Source organism: Emydura macquarii, unplaced genomic scaffold (assembly GCF_026122565.2).
Source record: "Emydura macquarii macquarii isolate MOO-44397 ecotype Brisbane River unplaced genomic scaffold, CSIRO-AGI_Emac_v2 contig_2636, whole genome shotgun sequence".
NCBI classification, from domain to species: domain Eukaryota; kingdom Metazoa; phylum Chordata; order Testudines; family Chelidae; genus Emydura; species Emydura macquarii.
In genome coordinates, this window is record NW_027132773.1 from 9,122,504 (window position 1) to 9,140,451 (window position 17,948).

Genomic DNA, 17,948 nt, shown 5'->3' on the forward strand with positions numbered 1-17,948 from the left:
TTCAGGGTGTACCAGGAGCTTCTCAAGAGGGTGGCCTTTAACTTGGGGCTGGAGGTCAAGGAGTTAGAGGAGGATGATGATACCCTCTTCAATGTGCTGGTGGCAGCTGCCCTAGCGAGAATGGCCCTACCAGTCCATGATAGGGTCATCAAAATTGTTAAGGCCCTGTGGCAAATCACTTCCTCACTCACCCCTATGTCAAAGGTGGCTGAGAAGAAGTATTATGTCCTGGCCAAAGGGTTTGAGTATTTGTTCACTCACCCGGCCCCGGGAACCCTGCTGGTAGATGCAGCCAACCAGCAGGACAGGCAAGATCAGCCTGGTTCCACTCCCAAGACAAAGACAACAAAAACCTGGATTTGTTTGGGAGAAAAATTTATTCCACGGCAGTCCTGCAGTTCAGGATTACCAACCATCAGGCCCTCCTCGGGATATATAATTTTAATTTGTGGGACTCCCTCAGGCTGTTTGACAGTCTGTCCCAGGACCAGGGCGCAGACTTCACCACCATCCTGGACGAAGGAATCACGGTGGCTAGGGCAGCACTCCAAATGTCCAGTGACACTGCTGACTCGGCGGGTAGGGCCATAGCTTCCGCCATTTCCATGAGGAGGTGCTCGTGCCTGCAATCCTCAGGCCTGTCCCAGGAGGTGCAACAATCGATCCAGGACCTCCCCTTCGATGGGTTGGCCCTGTTCTCCAATCAGACCGATGCAAAGCTGCACGGTCTGAAGGACTCCAGCGCCATGCTTCACTCCCTGGCCCTGTACACGCCCCAGGCTTCCAGGCGGCAGTCACGGCCCCAGGTGCAGCAGCAACCAAGGCCTCCGCCTAGGCCCTTTAAGCCCTACAGAAATAGGGACAGAAATAGGGGGTTTAGAAGATGAAATCAGCCCCCATTCCTGCAAATGGAGAGACAGCACAGGCAACTGGAGTGTTGCCACAGGGAATGGGAGCGTGCACAAGAGGGAACAGGATCAGACACCCATGCTGTATCTAGTTCAGATGGTGTGGAATGCTTTTGGGGCATATCAGCTAGTGTGGCCATTGCTCCTATATGGGAACAGGCACCACCTTTTTCTCCTCAAGTTGCCACTCAATCTGCTGCAGAGGTGGTAAATTCTGGTTGCTCAACTGTCAGGGAGAAGCATGCTAGATGCCCAGCACCACATTCTCCTCAGTCACCTAAAACCCCTCTCAGGAGAACCCCACAAAGTCTTCATCTCAGGTTTCCAAGACACTGTGATCACACCACACTATGCTTGTTCTCAGGGACCAGAAGTGGCAGTCCACCCAGGGGCATACTGTGGCAATCCTGGCATTTAATACATTTGTTCCATGGAACCTAAGTGATTTTCATTCCCCTTCTGGATCAGCCATCGTCACTGTCCATCCAGTATCCAGTACTGCACTGCATCACCATTTGTCCCGGGAACAGGAGCAGAACATCATCATCATCAACTTGCTCCATGTCTCTGGACAGGGTACAATCTGGACAGTGGAACTGCTGTGACCCATAAGCTTCTAGACCAGAATTCTCCAAAACTGCTATGCTAGTGACACACAGCCCTCCAGGCTTCCCTCCGACACAGCCATCAGCATGTAGAGGCACACCCAGCCAAGTTACATGAATGCTCCCTTAGCCACTCATGAACTGTATAGAGGGAGACACCCGCAAATCTCCCCAGCCCCAGCCTTGCACCCCAAAAATGTGCATTTTACACTGCTCAAGACCCTCTTGATCAATGCAAATCTCCCCAGCCCCAGCCTTGCACCCCAAAAATGTGCATTTTACACTGCTCAAGACCCTCTTGATCAATGCAAGCTCATTAATTAGTTTGCCATTCCATCAATGGGTAATGGATATGCACCAGCCTTTGTTAACCTGAGTAGACATTTCCCAATCACTTCAATAAAATGCATTGTTTTAGACAAAACATTAAAACAAGTTTATTAACTATAGTACATAGATTATAAGTGGTTTAAGCATAAGAGTTAGAATTGGTTACAAAAGGAATAAAAGATAAAATTGCAAGATAATTCCTAAACTTTTCTCCTTGCTAAATAAGATTTGACAGCAAAAAATTCAGCTGTTCATGTTAACTGGAAAGCCTTCCAGTTAAGGCCACCCTCCACACCCGCGGTTCACTGATGGGTCCTTGTTTTCCAAGTGATCTTGCCTGTTGTGTAGAGATGGGGAAGGAGTAGCCAAATGCTGATGTCACTGTCTCTTTATTTTATACTCTCCTCCTTGCCTCCAGGAATATCCCACTTTCCGTTGGAGCACAGACAATGAGTCTGTGGTGTATGTGAAATTCAAAATGTCTCTCAAGTGAATTGTAATTTTCTTGCTCACGCCTTTTGTGTATGTGAGGCTTGAGCCATCTTCAGGGATTACATGCAAGTCCTTTGTTTATAGTTCTTTTGTTATTTCTAAAGAGCTAATCTCTGGGCATTTCCCAGATTCTCAACATGTTTCAATAACAAATAGATAGCAAAATTGCATAACTACATATCCAATGATTATGCACACATCTAAATCAGACAGTGATGTTCCCCAGATTATGGCTTTTCAAATGACACCTCACAAGGCATACTTTGCACAAAATATATCATAACCATATACAAGTGGTGAATATGGGGGTAATAGGATGATATTTTGAGGTACAGTGTGTCACAGTTTCCAATGCAGTTTGGCAGAAGGGAGAGTTGACAAACAGCTGCCATTGTCACATGCATGAAGGCAGCATAGCATTCCAGCAACATGCAGCAGCATGGTTCCTAGAGTGTCTCCTGTGACTCACAGGACTCTGGGATACCTCCCTTGAAATGGTAGCACTAACATCATATACAGAAAAGGGGCAGTGTGGACTAAAGTATACACCTGTGCACATGTATACTTGTGAACAGCACAGAATAAATGGACACTCAGTGTGGGTAGTGAATGCTGGCTTTAACAGTACAGGAACAAGTGACTGCGTACACTCATACGTGTAAAAGTAGCCTTATACTCATATTTTTTTCCAGAGCTGACCTTTAAATGGACAAAAGAAGAAAATTCTGATTTAATGCAGACATACCTTTTAGAACATACCCTGCTATGCCTAAATAATTCAGTACATTTGATGTGATGTTAATCAGTCACCCATTGTGCTGAGATTTTTTCACTAAGTAGTAAAATTAGGTGCATTAAGGACTGAGTGGTAGTCTTTATTTCTGCACTTTTCTGCTTTTGTCAGTTTAAAGCACACCCTAAATTTTATTTTATTATAGCCTTTTGTATTTAATTATTAAAAGATTTAATAACAGACTGTAGCTAGATGTACCCAAAGGACAACCATCTGCACATTCACCTTTGTGCCTCTATCAAGCAGATACTTCATTCCACAACCTGCAAAATACACTTAGAAAAAGAAAAACAGAAGAAATAATGAAAGAGACTTTTTCAGGTAGTTCAGAAAAGGATATCTGTAGGTGAACTCATACTGTCACCATCATCTAATTTCTCATGTCTCTTATCAGTTATTGACAGTAGTTATAAGAAAAGGGCACCAAGCAAATTACTTCAGATTCCATTCTGCATCTAATAATATATAAAGGCATGAGTCGAAGTGTAAAAGGTTTTCATAACTTGTTCATCATGGGACCTTTGGGGTTTGTTCTGCTGACAGAGGTTGGGATATATATTTTTTTATTTTACACTATGGATTTTCTAGTGTTACTGTTGTCAGGGAAAATGATTGCTGTTGATGGAACATTTTTTAAAAGAAACCTTTAAAAATATTTTATCTAATGTAAAACAAAAGAAAAATTTTTCCATCAGGAATTCTTGTATAAGAAAAAGCATTTTTTTTGGAATTTGGAGAGTGGCAGTTCCGTCTTAATTCCTTTCCATATTTATGACATGGTGTAAAAGGAAAACACAAAATAATAAATAAACAAAGTGTTGCATTTATTTTCTTTCAAAACAACAAAACAACAGGGGATTTCACCTAGTATTAGTAGATGTCCTTGAACGTAGAATTCCAACCTTCAAAAGTATATTGCTAGTGGTTTATGTGGGGTTCTTTATCTGAGGGTGACACTCATTTTCTTGGTACTTGATGGCACATGACTAATCTCACAGCATTAGCTTGCCTAGAACTAGAACAATTTAAAATTTGCCATTTTGTAATCTTAAGAGATGACATAAAATATAGCCGTCTCAAAACAGACAAGTATTATGTAATATATTACATCTTTTACATCACATTCATCATTGGAAGAGTGATCCAGACAAACTTCTATGGTATCAGGAAGTGAAATAGATCTCTGGCCTTGAGCATGTGCCTAGCTAGGGTTACAGCTAGTTCATATGGACCTGATCCTGCACCCTTAAAACCAATGGGAGCTTTGCCACTGATTTCAATGAGCACAGGATTAAGCCCTATGATACTTCCAGTAAAACAGATTTTAAATTAAATTTCATGTGGGACTGTTTGATTTAAATCAGATTACTCACAGAGTAAGGTACTACTCCACACGAGTAAGGGTGGGAAAATCAGCCCTCAGTTTTTTACTCAGGCATATTCCCATTGACTTTAATTAAGGAACCAGATCTTAGTTTTGCAATGTCCTATAAAAGGTGTGATTTGATGAAATACCGCATTCCTTATTATTGTTCAAGCCAGTGAGTGCTGCTTTATATTTTATTTTAGTTACTCTTGGATGTGGCAACGATTTCTCCCATTCCGAGGCCAAACTAATGAGCTACACGGTAGATGTTGTGAATAGAGTGAAACATTCTATTCTAAAGTATCATAGTCCTAAATCCCCTTGAATTTGAGACTCTAGGCACCATGTACTGTAATTAAATTCACACGAATAGGTTTTGGCATATTTGTTTGACTCTATATTATGGTCCATTTTTCCAGACCAGATTAAGGTAATAACTTTTTAATATTATGCCTTCAGATTGCCAACTGTTCATTCTAATAGTAGTGTGTAATTGACTTTCCTGAGGATCACCTTCTTTAATCAGTATGTGTGATTTTTTTTTATATTGGCTAAGTGTGTAGGCAGTTGGCATACCAATTTACAAATAATTTCCTTTCAAATGGCTGATGCTCTGTGCATCATTTTGGCACAGCAACATGTTAAGTGATTCAGCACAAAATGACACAGCATAACTTGACAATGAATGGCATGCAAAAAAGCACAGTTCCTGAGAAATGTTTGGAAAGTTCTTATTATTGTTTTGACTCTGTTATTTTATAAGCATTCTTTTCAAGTATTCTCCCAGCAAGGCCACAACTGCTTAGTGTTTAGCCAAAAAAAAAAAAAAAAATCCAGTGGATTCCAGCACACCATAAAAAATTCAGGAATAAGGCCCACCAGTTTCCTAGGGACAGGAGGTTTATCCTTGTCCTGCACATAGTGCAGACTGGATTGAATTTATTGTTCCTCTTCTGCCTCTCTCCCCTGACAACTTTATCACAGAGATAATATGATGGTGACAGAGGGTAGGAGGAGGAGGAGAAGAAGAAGAAGTTGGACATTCACTTTACTGAAAACAATCTCTGTTACTTAAGAATACTGCTGAGCTACCTGCAGAACTACATTAGCTAAATGTTTTAGAGCCTGAGTATTGTCCCACTGCCTACCTTGGGAGCAGAAGCCAGCCCATAAAGAGAAATATTATGCTGTCAGAATGTTGTAATATTCTTCATCTTGGACAGAATCAGCTTTATCCTGAGGCAGAGAGAGAGAGATGTTGACTTCACTATTGCATTATGTTGTAGATTTTGTGTGTTTACTATGCCAATCCATAGGAGAAAGCTGCCAACCGTAAAGACCTAATTCTCTTCTCAGTTAACCTCAGGCAATTGCCTTAAATTACTTTGGTTGCATAACTCTAAATGAGAGCAGAATTTGGCCCAAAGTCTACATCCATGGGTAATTTTCTCCAGCAGTAAGTTCTTATCCTGCATTTTTAAAAATGCATATTTTATAGAAATGCTATAAATATTATTTATACTAGAATCAGAGCAACATATCTGAGTTAAAAGTAAAATGCATCCTTTATTTGGTTTCCAGAAGCTCACTGGGTTTGTGTGTGCAACAGGCCTATTCAAAAATATTTTTTGCAGTACTTGTAAAAATGTTCACAGGAGCTGGGAGTTAGATTAAGTGTTTTCTAAAGCTTATGATTTAACTGCATTGACTCTTGAAATTTACCAGTGCAAATCACTTGATTTCTATTTCTCAATTTTCCCATCTTTAAAAAGGGGATTATAATATTCCTCATCTTTGTAAAGTACTGTACTAAAAAATCTTCAGATGAAAAGTGCTAAAAGGGTCTAATCCAAAGCTTTATAGAATGTCTCCCATTGCCAGACCCTGTATTTGTAACTATTATGAATCTTCTTGAGCAATTTTCCAAATGGAAATATTTCAGCTATTTTAAAACACCCAGTGGACTCAGTTACAGCTTGTGAAATGTTTGACTTTAAAGCTGAGAATTATCAAAATTAATCTTCATTTAACACTGAACTGCATCTGTAAACCAGCTGTGGTTCATTACAGGCTGTACCAGTGAAGCAGACTTCTGTTAAGTTCCAGAGGGGTAGCCGTGTTAGTTTGTATACAGCAAAAACAATGGGACTCCTGTAGCACCTTAAAGACTAACAAATTTCTGCGGGCATAAGATTTTGTGGGCTGCAACCCACTTCGTCAGATGCATGAAATGGAAATCACAGATAAGAGGTGTGTGTGTGTGTGTGTGTGTGTGTGTGTGTGTGTGTGTATATATATATATATATATATATATATATATATATATATACATACACACACACACACACATCCAAGGTAAGAAACAACAATGGGGAGGGCAAGTGCTAACAAAGTCAATTCAGTTAGAGTAGATGAGGCCTATTCACAACCGTTGATTAGAAGGTGAGAATGTGTGAACAGTGACAATTACTTCTTGTAACAACATAACCATTCCAAGTCCCTATTCAGACCCAGTCTGATTGTGTCAAGTTTGCATATGAGTTCCAGCTCTGCAGTTTCTCGCTGAAGTCTGTTTTTGAAGTTTTTTTGTTGAAGTATGGCAACTTTCAAGTCAGCTACAGAGTGTCCTGGGAGATTGAAGTGCTCTCCTACCGGTTTATGGATGTTACCATTTTTATGTCTGATTTGTGTCCATTTATTCTTTTGCATAGTGACCATCCGGTTTGGCCAATGCACATGGCAGAGGGGCATTGCTGGAACAGGATGACATATATTAGATTAGTAGATGTGCAGGTGAATGAGCTCCTGATGGTGTTCCTGATGTGATTAGGACCTGTGAGGGTATCACTAGAGTCGATGTGTGGGCAGAGTTGGCAATGGGGTTTGTTGCAGGGATAGGTTCTTGGGTTAGTGTTCTTGTTGTATGGTGTATGGTTGCTGGTGAGTATTTGCTTCAGGTTGGGGGGCTGTCGGTAAGCAAAAATAGGCCTGACTCCCATGGCTTGAGCGAGTGAGGGGTCATCTGCTAGGATAGGTTGTAGATCCTTAATGATGTGTTGGAGAGATTTTAGCTGGGGACTGTAGGTGATGGCCAGTGGTGTTCTGTTGTTTCCTTTGTTGGGTCTGTCCTCTAGAAGGTGACTTCTGGGTACCCGTCTGGCTCTGTCAATTTGTTTCTTCACCTCCCCGGGTGGGTATTGTAGTTTTAAGAATGTTTTATGGAGATCCTGTAGGTGTTTGTCTCTGTCTGAGGGATCGGAGCAAATCCAATTGTACCTTATGGCTTGGCTGTAGACAGTGCATCGTGTAATGTGTTCAGGGTGGAAGCTGGAGGCATGAAAGTATGTATTGCGGTCAGTTGGTTTTCGGTATAGGGTGGTATTAATGTGACCATCCTTTATTTGCATTGTAGTGTCCAGGAAGTGGATTTCTTGTGTGGACTGGTCCAGGCTGAGGTTGATGGTGGGGTGGAAATTATTGAAATCCCAGTGGAATTCTTTGTCATCAATGTAGCATAAGTAAAGAAGAGGTGCTTGGGAACAAATTTCAAGGAAGAGGTGTTCTAGGTCAGCCATAAAAATGTTGGCATACTGAGGGGCCATGCATATGCCCATAGCTGTGCCACTGACTTGAAGGTATAGATTGTCTCCAAATCTGAAGTAGTTGTGGGTCAGGACAAAGGCACAAAGTTCAGCTGCCAGGTGTGCCATATTATCATCAGGGAAAATGTTCCTGATGGCTTGTAGTCCATCTTTGTGTGGAATGTTGGTATAGAGAGATTTTACATCCATAGTGGCTAGGATGGTGTTTTCCGGGAGATCACCGACGGATTGTAGTTTTCTCAGGAAGACAGTGGTATCACAAAGATAGCTAGGAGTGCTGATGGCATAGGGCCTGAGGAGAGAGTCCACATAGCCTGACAGTCCTGCTGTGAGAGTGCCAATGCCTGAGTTGATGGGGCGTCCAGGATTCCCAGGTTTGTTTATCTTGAGTAACAGATAGAATAACCCTGGTCGGGGCTCAGGGGGTGTGTCTGTGTAGATTTGTTCCTGTGTTTCTTTAGGGATGTTTCTAAGTAGATGTTGTAATTTCTTTTGGTGTTCCTCAGTGGGATTGGACAGTAGTGACTTGTAGAATGTGGTGTTGGAGAGTTGAATGGCAGCCTCCTGTTCGTAATCTGACCTATTCATGATGACTACCGCACCTCAGAGTTGTTATTGAGGCTGTAGATGGCCTTGTGTTCTGCACGGCTGAGGTTATGCGGCAAGCGATGTTGCTTGTCTACAATCTCAGCTTGTGCATGTCAGTGGAAACACTCTATGTAAAAGTCTAGTCTGTGGTTTCGACCGTCAGGAGGAGTCCATGCAGAATTCTTCTTCTTGTAGCGTTGGTAGGAAGGTATCTGTGTATTAGTGTGTTGTTCAGTGGTGTGGTGGAAATATTCCTTGAGTTGGAGGCGGCGAAAGTAGTATTCCAGGTCACCGCAGAACTGTACCATGTGTGTGGGGGTGGTGGGGCAGAAAGAGAGTCCCCGAGACAAGACAGACTCTTCTGCTGGGTTAAATGTATAGCTGAATAGATTTACAATATTGTTGGATGAGTCAAGGGTATCACAGTTGTGGTCCCTTGTGGCATGTAGGAGCTTAGATAATTTAGAGTCCTTTTTCCTCTGTAGAGAAGCAAAGTGAGTGTTGTAAATGACACATTTTGTTTTTGTAAAGATCAGCCACATGGAAGTTTCTGTGGAAGTTTGGCTTTTCATGAGATTATCCAGCATTGAGAGTTCTTTCTTGATCTTCTCCTGTTTGCTGCACAGAATGCTGATCAGGTGGTTCCATAGTTTTTTGAGAGTGTGTGACACAATCTCCCACCATGGTCTGTATAATATGTCTACCGTAAGGGATTTTTCACTTTCAGTCCATTTGGTATGATGTCCATTTGTTTGCACTTGGAGAGGAAGATGATGTCTGTTTGTATCTGTGTGAGTTTTTTCATGAAGTTGGTAGATTTCCATTTCATACAGCTAAATTCAGTGCCTTCCATGGTGAAAAGTTCCAGAGGGTAGCTGTGTTAGTCTGTATACAGCAAAAACAACGAGACTCCTGTAGCACCTTAAAGACTAACAAATTTCTGCGGGCAGACTTCTGTTAGATTCTGCAAGCTTTGAGTGATTATTGAATACCACACCATTCAGGCTGAATGAGGGCTCAGTTAAATGCCCCTTTGTCTAATTATAGCCAAAACAATAGACACCTCTACCTAAAAAGCAGACCTGCATGGCAAGGCGGAGCAGAAGCTATGTCATGTGGGTGACAAGGTTTCCCAGAGACTGATATAGCAAATGCAATGGCTAAGGCATTGATTGCTGGAGCTGTGTGTCTCTATAGGTACGTCTACACTGCACACTTCTTTCAGCAGCATGTAGTATATATACATGTGTAGCCCACCTAGCATAGGCATAAATAGCAGTGTAGCCAGTGAGGCATGGCTTACACAAGTAGTGTAAAGACATACCTGAAGGATGTGAGTTTGTATCCGAGTACATATCCTACTTGGCTCTCTACTTTCCCAAGCTGTGCCTCTATGTCTACACTGCCTCCCTGCTGCTGGAGACTTTCCTCCAGGAAAAGACTCCAACAGCAGGGAAAGGCTCTGGAAGGTGGGGCATCAGCAGAGAAAAGCTCCATCAGTTGCCCACTGCTAAAGTCTCTTTTCCCAACACAGGGAACACTCTGGCAACAGACAAAGGCCCACTGCAGCAAAAGACTCTGGCTATGGGGAGGCAGCAACGAAAGGCTTTGCCATCTCTCCACTGCTGGAGCCACTCCCCATCATGGGGAAAGATTCCAGCACATGGAGGCAGCAGGAAGTGACCTCTCTCTGTCTCCCTGTCACCTGTCTCTGAGTCTAGAAAATCATCTCTCTGTGAAGTCCCCTCCCGCCCGGTGGGGTTGGCTTCTGGATGGTTCTCTGTCTCTCTGGTCTGTGATAACCTCTGTAAGCTCTTTCAAGTGTTGTGTCTACTGGCTCATAAATGCTGCCTGTTCCTTTAGATCACATGTCCCTCTTGCATAGTCACCTCGTATGACAGGAGTGTCATTGCATCCCTCATGACTTCTTTAGTCCACTGCTTCTGGTGTCTGACTAATGACTGGATCCACACAAGAGTGACTGTCTCCAGGGCCAGTAGGTCAATGGCTGTGTTGTACTCTAGTGCCTGCTTTCTCTGATAGTTGGCCATTTCCTTTCAGAGGTGTCTCCATGTTTCTGGCTGCAACAGGTCTTCCCTCATTGGTAGCATGGTTTTGGTCCTTTGCCCCATCAATGTCTGTGCTGGACTGTTCTGGCATGCCTGTAATTTGTCAAAAATGCTAACTAGGGATCTGAATATAAAGAAACAGCCTTTTGTGAAACAGTCTCTTAGCTGTTTTCATAGCTGATTCCACTTTACTGTATACTATGTGGATATGCTGGGGAGGAGGTGTGGTGGTCAAACTCTCTTTGTCTGAAAATTCCTTCAGTTCTTCTGAGGCAAACTAGGGTCCACTGTCAGTGAATACAGGGTCTGGAATGACATATCTCAAAAGTGGGCCTTCACTTTGCCAATCACTCACTTGCTTCTTGTTTCAGGCAGGGCATTCACCTCACAAAATGTGAGGAGTAGTTGACTGTAATCAAGCACAGCTATTCACTGAAGGCAAATAAGTCCAGACTCACATTTTCCTGTGGTGGGGTGGGCAGGTCAAGTGGTAAGAGTTTCTTTCTGATGGTGGTTATCATACAACAGGCAGGTCCTCACACCCTTCTACCGAGGAGTAGATTCATGTATTCATTCCCAGCCAGTAAACATGTTTTTGAGCTTGTCTAGGACAGCTGTCAATGTACCATTGTGAGGCATGTATTTTGTGCATGACACCCTTATGTAATGAGGTAGGGACAGCAGCTCTCTGTTCTTGAAAGGTGATTCCTTCCTGCACACACAGCTGATCTTTGATTAGAAAATATGATTCTGCTCTTACCAGTACTTGGCTTTTGTCTTCTGGCCACCCTGCAAGTATCCCTCTCATCACTGCATGTAGTTCAATGTCCTTTTCTATAGCTGCTTGGATTTCCAACAGCTTTGCTGTTGAAACTGGGAAGCAGTGCAGCATGTTAATGGATTTAGTGTCCTGCTCTCCTTCCCCCTACTGATGCTGAGTGTTTATACCTTACTCAGAATGCCAGCTAACACCAATAATCATAGACTCATAGACGCTAAGGTCAGAAGGGACCAATATGATCATCTAGTCTGACCTCCTGCACAATGCAGGCCACAAAACCTTACCCAACCACACCTGTAATAAACCTCTAACCTATGACTGAGTTAAGTCCTCAAATCATGGTTTAAAAACTTCTAGGTACAGAGAATCCACCAGCAAGTGAGCCATGCCCCATGCTACAGAATAAGGCGAAAAAACCCCAGAGCCTTTGCCAATCTGCCCTGGGGGAAAATTCCTTCCCGACCCCAGACATGGTGATCAGTTAAACCCTGAGCATGTGGGCAAGACTCACCAGCCAGTCTAATCATCTTGGACAAGATCTGATCTCTACCTCGTAGTGCCGGAGGCACATCAACAGGTGCTGCAATATTTTTGGAGCACTAAGTAGGGGCTTTGCCATGATTATCTCTTGCGGGTTGTGGTCTGACTGCACTATTACTGGAGGGACATAAGAATACTCATGGAATCACTCCAGTCCAAAGCCAGAAGCAGTTTTTCTATTAGGCGACCCCTTGTTCAGTCTCTGATAGGGATCTGCTGGCATAAGCGAGTGGGGGCACCTGCAAAAGAGTTATACACCATCCTTTCTCCAATACATCACACTGGGGTGTCAGTGGTTCCCCTGGATGGTAATACTTCAGCCCACGGGCATCCATTATAATTTGTTTCTGTGTCTCAAATGCTTGATGCTGGGAAGCTGCCCAGTCCCACTCAACATCCTGTCTTGTGAGCTGACATATGGTTCTGCTACTGCAGCCAGAACATTTATCATTCCTATAAAGTGCTGTACTCCTTCCACCACCACTGAAATTGGCATATCTCTGGCTACTTTGATCTTGTTGGGATTTGCTTTCATTCCCTTTGCTGTGAGCAAATGCCCAAATGTATGTTATCTCATGCTATATGAGACACATTTTGTCTGTGTTGAATTTTATGTTTTTATCCCTGAAGCACTGTAGAAAAGTTGTCTGTTACAGTCTTGTTCATCTTCTGTATCATTGCTCCCTTCACCTACAATGAGAACAGCATCTGCAATTATTTTCACCCCAGGCAGTCCTTCTAACACTTGGGTGAGTCTTCTCTGGGCTTATGCCCATCAGCATGCACAGCCATCTGTAGAGACCAACTGGCCACAGGCTTATGTGCCAAAACCCATTCCTCACATCACACACCATAAAGATTCTGGCTTTGGAAAGTTCTGTCATCAGTTGTAGGCAGTAGATCATGGCCTCTTTTCAATTCCCAGTTCAGTAGTGTTGGGTCTATACAGATGTGTAATTTGGCTGATGGCATCTTTACCACCACTGTGCTGCTTTCCCAGCCTGTATTAACTTCTACAGGGGCTATGATATCCTGGATCTGTAGACTTTCCAGATCCTCATTTCCTGAATTATGTAGCGCCACGGGAATTGTCCTTCAGGGTAAGCAAATAGTTTCCATTGTGGGGTCTACTTCTAGTCACAGTTTTCCTTTAAGGCAGCCATCCCCTTTGAAAACCTCCCCAAATGCTTTTTGAAATTGTCTCCATTGCCCATGGGACTCTCCTTTCTGCGTCTTGTACTGCAGCTATAAAATCTGATGCTGCATCCCGAACAGATCCATAGTTTGTATGGCTGTATTCCTCAAGGGAGAAGGGCAGTCTGGGGTGCTTACCGTTCACTACCACAACAAACTTCGGTTGGTGCTGACTGTTATTTTGGGGGTTAGTTGCTATGAGTCTCATTTTTCTTAAGGGCTGCATTATGCTCTCATTGTATATCATTAGATTCTGTCTACTCTTTGTAGTGGGTGTGTTTGAGTCCAATTTACACCTAGTAATCACCTTCCAGGAGGCCCCGCTGTGCAGCTGAGATCACACAGGGCAGGTCTCTATTAACATTGGTGCATGCGTGGAGGTTGGTATTGTCTCTTGTTGCTTGTCCCAACAGCGTTAACCTGATATGCTGTAGAACTCGAGGAGAGAGTCCTCACTGCTGTCTGATGTGTCCTTCCTCTCCTGTACAAGTCTGGCTGAATTGTTCTGAGAGTTCCCTCTGCTCTTGCACATACTGCTAAAATGCTACAATTTGCCACATTCCTTCAATACTTTCCTTCTCCTTTCCTTTCAAGACAGCACTTCTCTTTTACCTGTTCATTGGGTCTCTCACTGTGAATGGTATGGAATGCTGGCCACTTGCTCTCCTCTGCTGTTGTCTTATTGCATGTGCTTCTGGAGGTATTCTGGAGGCGCTGTGCCTCCCAGGGCTTCCATCTTTTCTCTTAAGGCTTCTGCTGCATGCCCAAAACTAAGCATCTGAGGTCACCTTGCTGGAGCAGCTGCTTCTGCAGGTGGCAATGCCAAGTGCCACAGACTATCTGTCCTGAATTAGTGAGTCTGTTCAGTCCCCAAAATTACATGTAGCAGCAAATGTGTGTAAGGCTGTACTCCAGTCCCCTTTAGACTGGTCTCTAGTGAAAAACCTGTGACGCTCCATAGTTGTGCTCTGCTTTGGGGAGCAATAGGTCCCTAGGTCTCCTAGGACTGCTGAGAGGCTTGAAGTGAGCTGTAGACATCTCTGCCTTGCTCCTCAATCAGGTAAAGTAACTATTTAACTTTCCTGGGTTTGTTGTCCTCCTGCACAGCCAGGTCTGTGTACAGCTCAAACTCCTCTTTCCACTGGGTCCATCATTGGGCTAAGTTTGTGTCTGCAAAATCCAGGGATTGGAGGATGGGGGCTTCAGACTGAGTCTCATAGCTTCCACAGCCAGCTGCTGCACTGCAGAGAACTCACAGCTCAGGTGCTGCCACCATGTTTCATTCACAAAGTGTAAAGCTAAAAGCAGTTTAAATTGAACAAATGAAACTTCATTAAATCCTGTGGACTGTTCTATCCATGTGGCTGAATTGCTTCCTGCCTAACTCCCCACATTCTCTGTTTCACTGGTGTGCCATCAATAAAGTCTCACAAGGAACATTGGCCCTGTGACTCTAGGTCCACTGATCATAATACAAGCAGGGACAAAAAAGCCAAAGACACAGTCAGAACAAGCTCTGGGAACATGGTCATGAGAAAAGCTAAGAGAAAGAGGTTTTGGGCTAAGTACTGACTGGAAAAGAGGCTTGAAACTCTGAGCAAAGACACTGTCACTTGTTTGATTCCTACTGTATTCAGGGAAACCGCACTTTGTGCATTCTTTATAAATAAACAGAATTGCATCAGAGAAATACCCAACTCCATCAATTTATCCTCCTAACTGGAACAACCCGAAGGATTCCAAATTTTGGTCTAACTCTTTGGCTCAAAAGGGGTAACACTGGTGTAAAGCACAGGATCCAGTTTCCAAGGAGAGAAATTGTGAGTTGGTATTCCTGTTGAACCAAGATAGAACAAATAATGGAAAGGCTTAGAGAACTCAAAGATGGCCAAAAGAATTTAAACCCAACCTAAAACAAGAGCTGGAGACTTCACAAAAAGAATTAAAGCAGCATCTCCGAAGGGGTTGAGAGACAACTTACAGGCAAAGATGAAATCTCTGTTGGAGGGACAACTACAAAGTGACTGGACAGTCTGGGAAGCCCATATGCAGCTCTTCGAGTCTGGAACGACAAGACATATCACTGCGGGAACTAGCAACCTGAATGCCATAGACCAGAAAGTTTTCTATAAAATAAGAAAAACCAGGCAAGCTCTACTGTGTGCAGAGAAACCGGATTTTGTACATTCTTCATATATAAATCAGATTAGATCAAAGAAATATCTGACTCCATTATCAATTTCTTTTCTTCATGGAAACAACTTTCAAGACCACACATTTTTGGCTATCTGCTCAGGTCAAAAGGGGATAACACTATCAGTCATGTCCAGGACTGTGATTTTTATCATGGAAAGTTTTAGTACATTTTACAGCAGAGGTACAGGAAAACAGCCAGATATAACAAAAAAGAGGGGAAAGTGGAGTGAGGGAGTGGAGAGCTACCCCATCTCACACTTACCTTGCAGCACCACCTCCCATCCTGCAGGACTGGGCCCAGCTCCTGGTTCTGAGCATTGCAACCTCATGGGGTCAAATGCCACTCTGTTTGGGGCATCTGCCCTTCCATCTCTATCTACGATAGAGCAAATGCACTAAATCTGAGTGGCACTAAAATTTACAGTTACTATGACTATCATGTCCTATTCCCCCTGAACCAGGCTTTTCTTCAGGAGCCTAATTACTATTTCTAGCAGCTCTTAAACTTCTTCCTAGCCTGTTCTCCACAGGATTTCACTTCACAGGCCACCTAACCTAGGAGTTGCATGTGGAATGGAGTTCTTTCCACTGACCTGGGGACTCCTGCAGGAGACTCCCTACTACCTGCAGCTCTCACTAGCAAGAGAAGGCTAGATCCACAAAGAGGACTTACACTCAGCATTGCAACACTTAACATTTAGGCACCCTGCCACCTATTGGAATCCACAAAGCTGAGTTAGGCTTACAGGCTCTCTACACAATGTGTGGGGAGAGAGAGGTGCCTAAGAAATGGGATCCACAAAAGCCAGCACACTAAGCAGGGAGCCACCTACGCTAGCCAACAGGAAATGCTGAGAAGGGTGCGGCCTAAGATCAGTCCCTTTAGGCACCTCCCTTCAATAAAGATTCTTGGCTGTGAGCCTTTCTGGTGTTAGGTGCCTATGTGCGTTCTCATAAAAACACAAGGAAGAGGTGGTGCACCCACCTCCTTATAACTTTTATCTCAGTGAGCAGAGCACTCACCTGGGATGCGGGAAACCGAGGTTCAATTCCCCCTTGGTGACCTGAGTCTTCCACATTTCAGAAGAGTGCCCAGTCTACAGGACTAGGGGGGATTCTGGGTTTGGGGATCTCTCAATCTCTCCTGTTGAAGCTGTTCCACTTTGTTTTAAATAATTAAAAATTACTGGGTGGTGGGGAAAGGAGTGAGCTAGAGAGAACAAAAGAGAAGACTCTGTAACTCCGTGATTAGGGCACTTACTTAAAGAGTGGAAGAGCCAAGTTCCAGCCCCCTGCTCAAAGGGATATTTAATTTTATACACACTGGAACAGCTTCAACAGGGGAGATTGAGAGAGACCTACATCCTCCTCCTCTTCTGGTGTTGTTTTGTATGAGGCCTGATATGGTTGGTGGCTTCTGTGAACACCTACCAGATTGGACCCCACAAGTATGATAGGTGGGGCAATGCCTACTTTGAGGGTTCCATTGGGGCTTAGCCGTGAGCTGGGCACCCAAGCACCTAGACTGAGGCAGCTGTTTGCGTACTTACTGGCAGGTTTTTAGGAAACTAGGGGATATAACCAGCAGAAATTTCAGTTGGGAAGCAGTTGAGCAGGAGTTTTGAGGCTCCAAATTTTGGAGTTAGGCACATAACGTGGCAGTTAGGCATTTAACTCCCTTTGTTGATCTAGGACATAGCTACTTGCTGGCTCTTATGAAATCAGATGATCTTCAAGATATCACCTTGTCCCTCACCTCACAACATGATCTAGGAGGCATCTGTTTACACAGAGATGGGGCTAAGCCCAACTCCCATAAAGGGCTACGCAGCCCTGTGGCAGGGCTTTAGGCACAGCTGTAGCACAAATGAGTAATAATGGTGGAAGAATCTCCTTAGGTTTGCTTAGAGGAGCTCTGATTTTTTTACCAGTATTAGCTCAGTAGACTTGGGACAGAAGCAAAGCAGGAAGGCAACCAACCGGGTTCCTTCCATTGTGTTATCCAAGAGTGAGACTACTTAGGGACAAAGGAGGACTTGGTGAGCTCAGAACAAAATAAATAAATAATGGAGATTTTTATTTTCCAAATTACATTTTCAGGCTGGGCTCATGAGCTCTGGGGAGTATTTCCCACCTTGGTAAAAGATCTTACACACCAGACAGTGCTTTTTTCTGGGTGCCATTGTAGCACACTTTCTGTCACCACCTATAAAAAAACTTATTGCAGGGCCAGACATCAGTTGATGTTGATACAACAAAACTTGAAACAAACTTCAGTATATTTAGGGTATTCATTTATTCACAAGGATGATTTTGAGTTTTAGCAGGTTTATGCCTTTAAGACTGGTTATAAAAAATGTGTAAATTTGTGGGAAAATATTTTCCTTACCATTTGACTGCTATGCTTTGATATGACCCATCATTCCTTTCTGAACTTGAGCCCAAACTCTTTCAAGTTGGCTCAGTGTATGATCTAATGTTTTA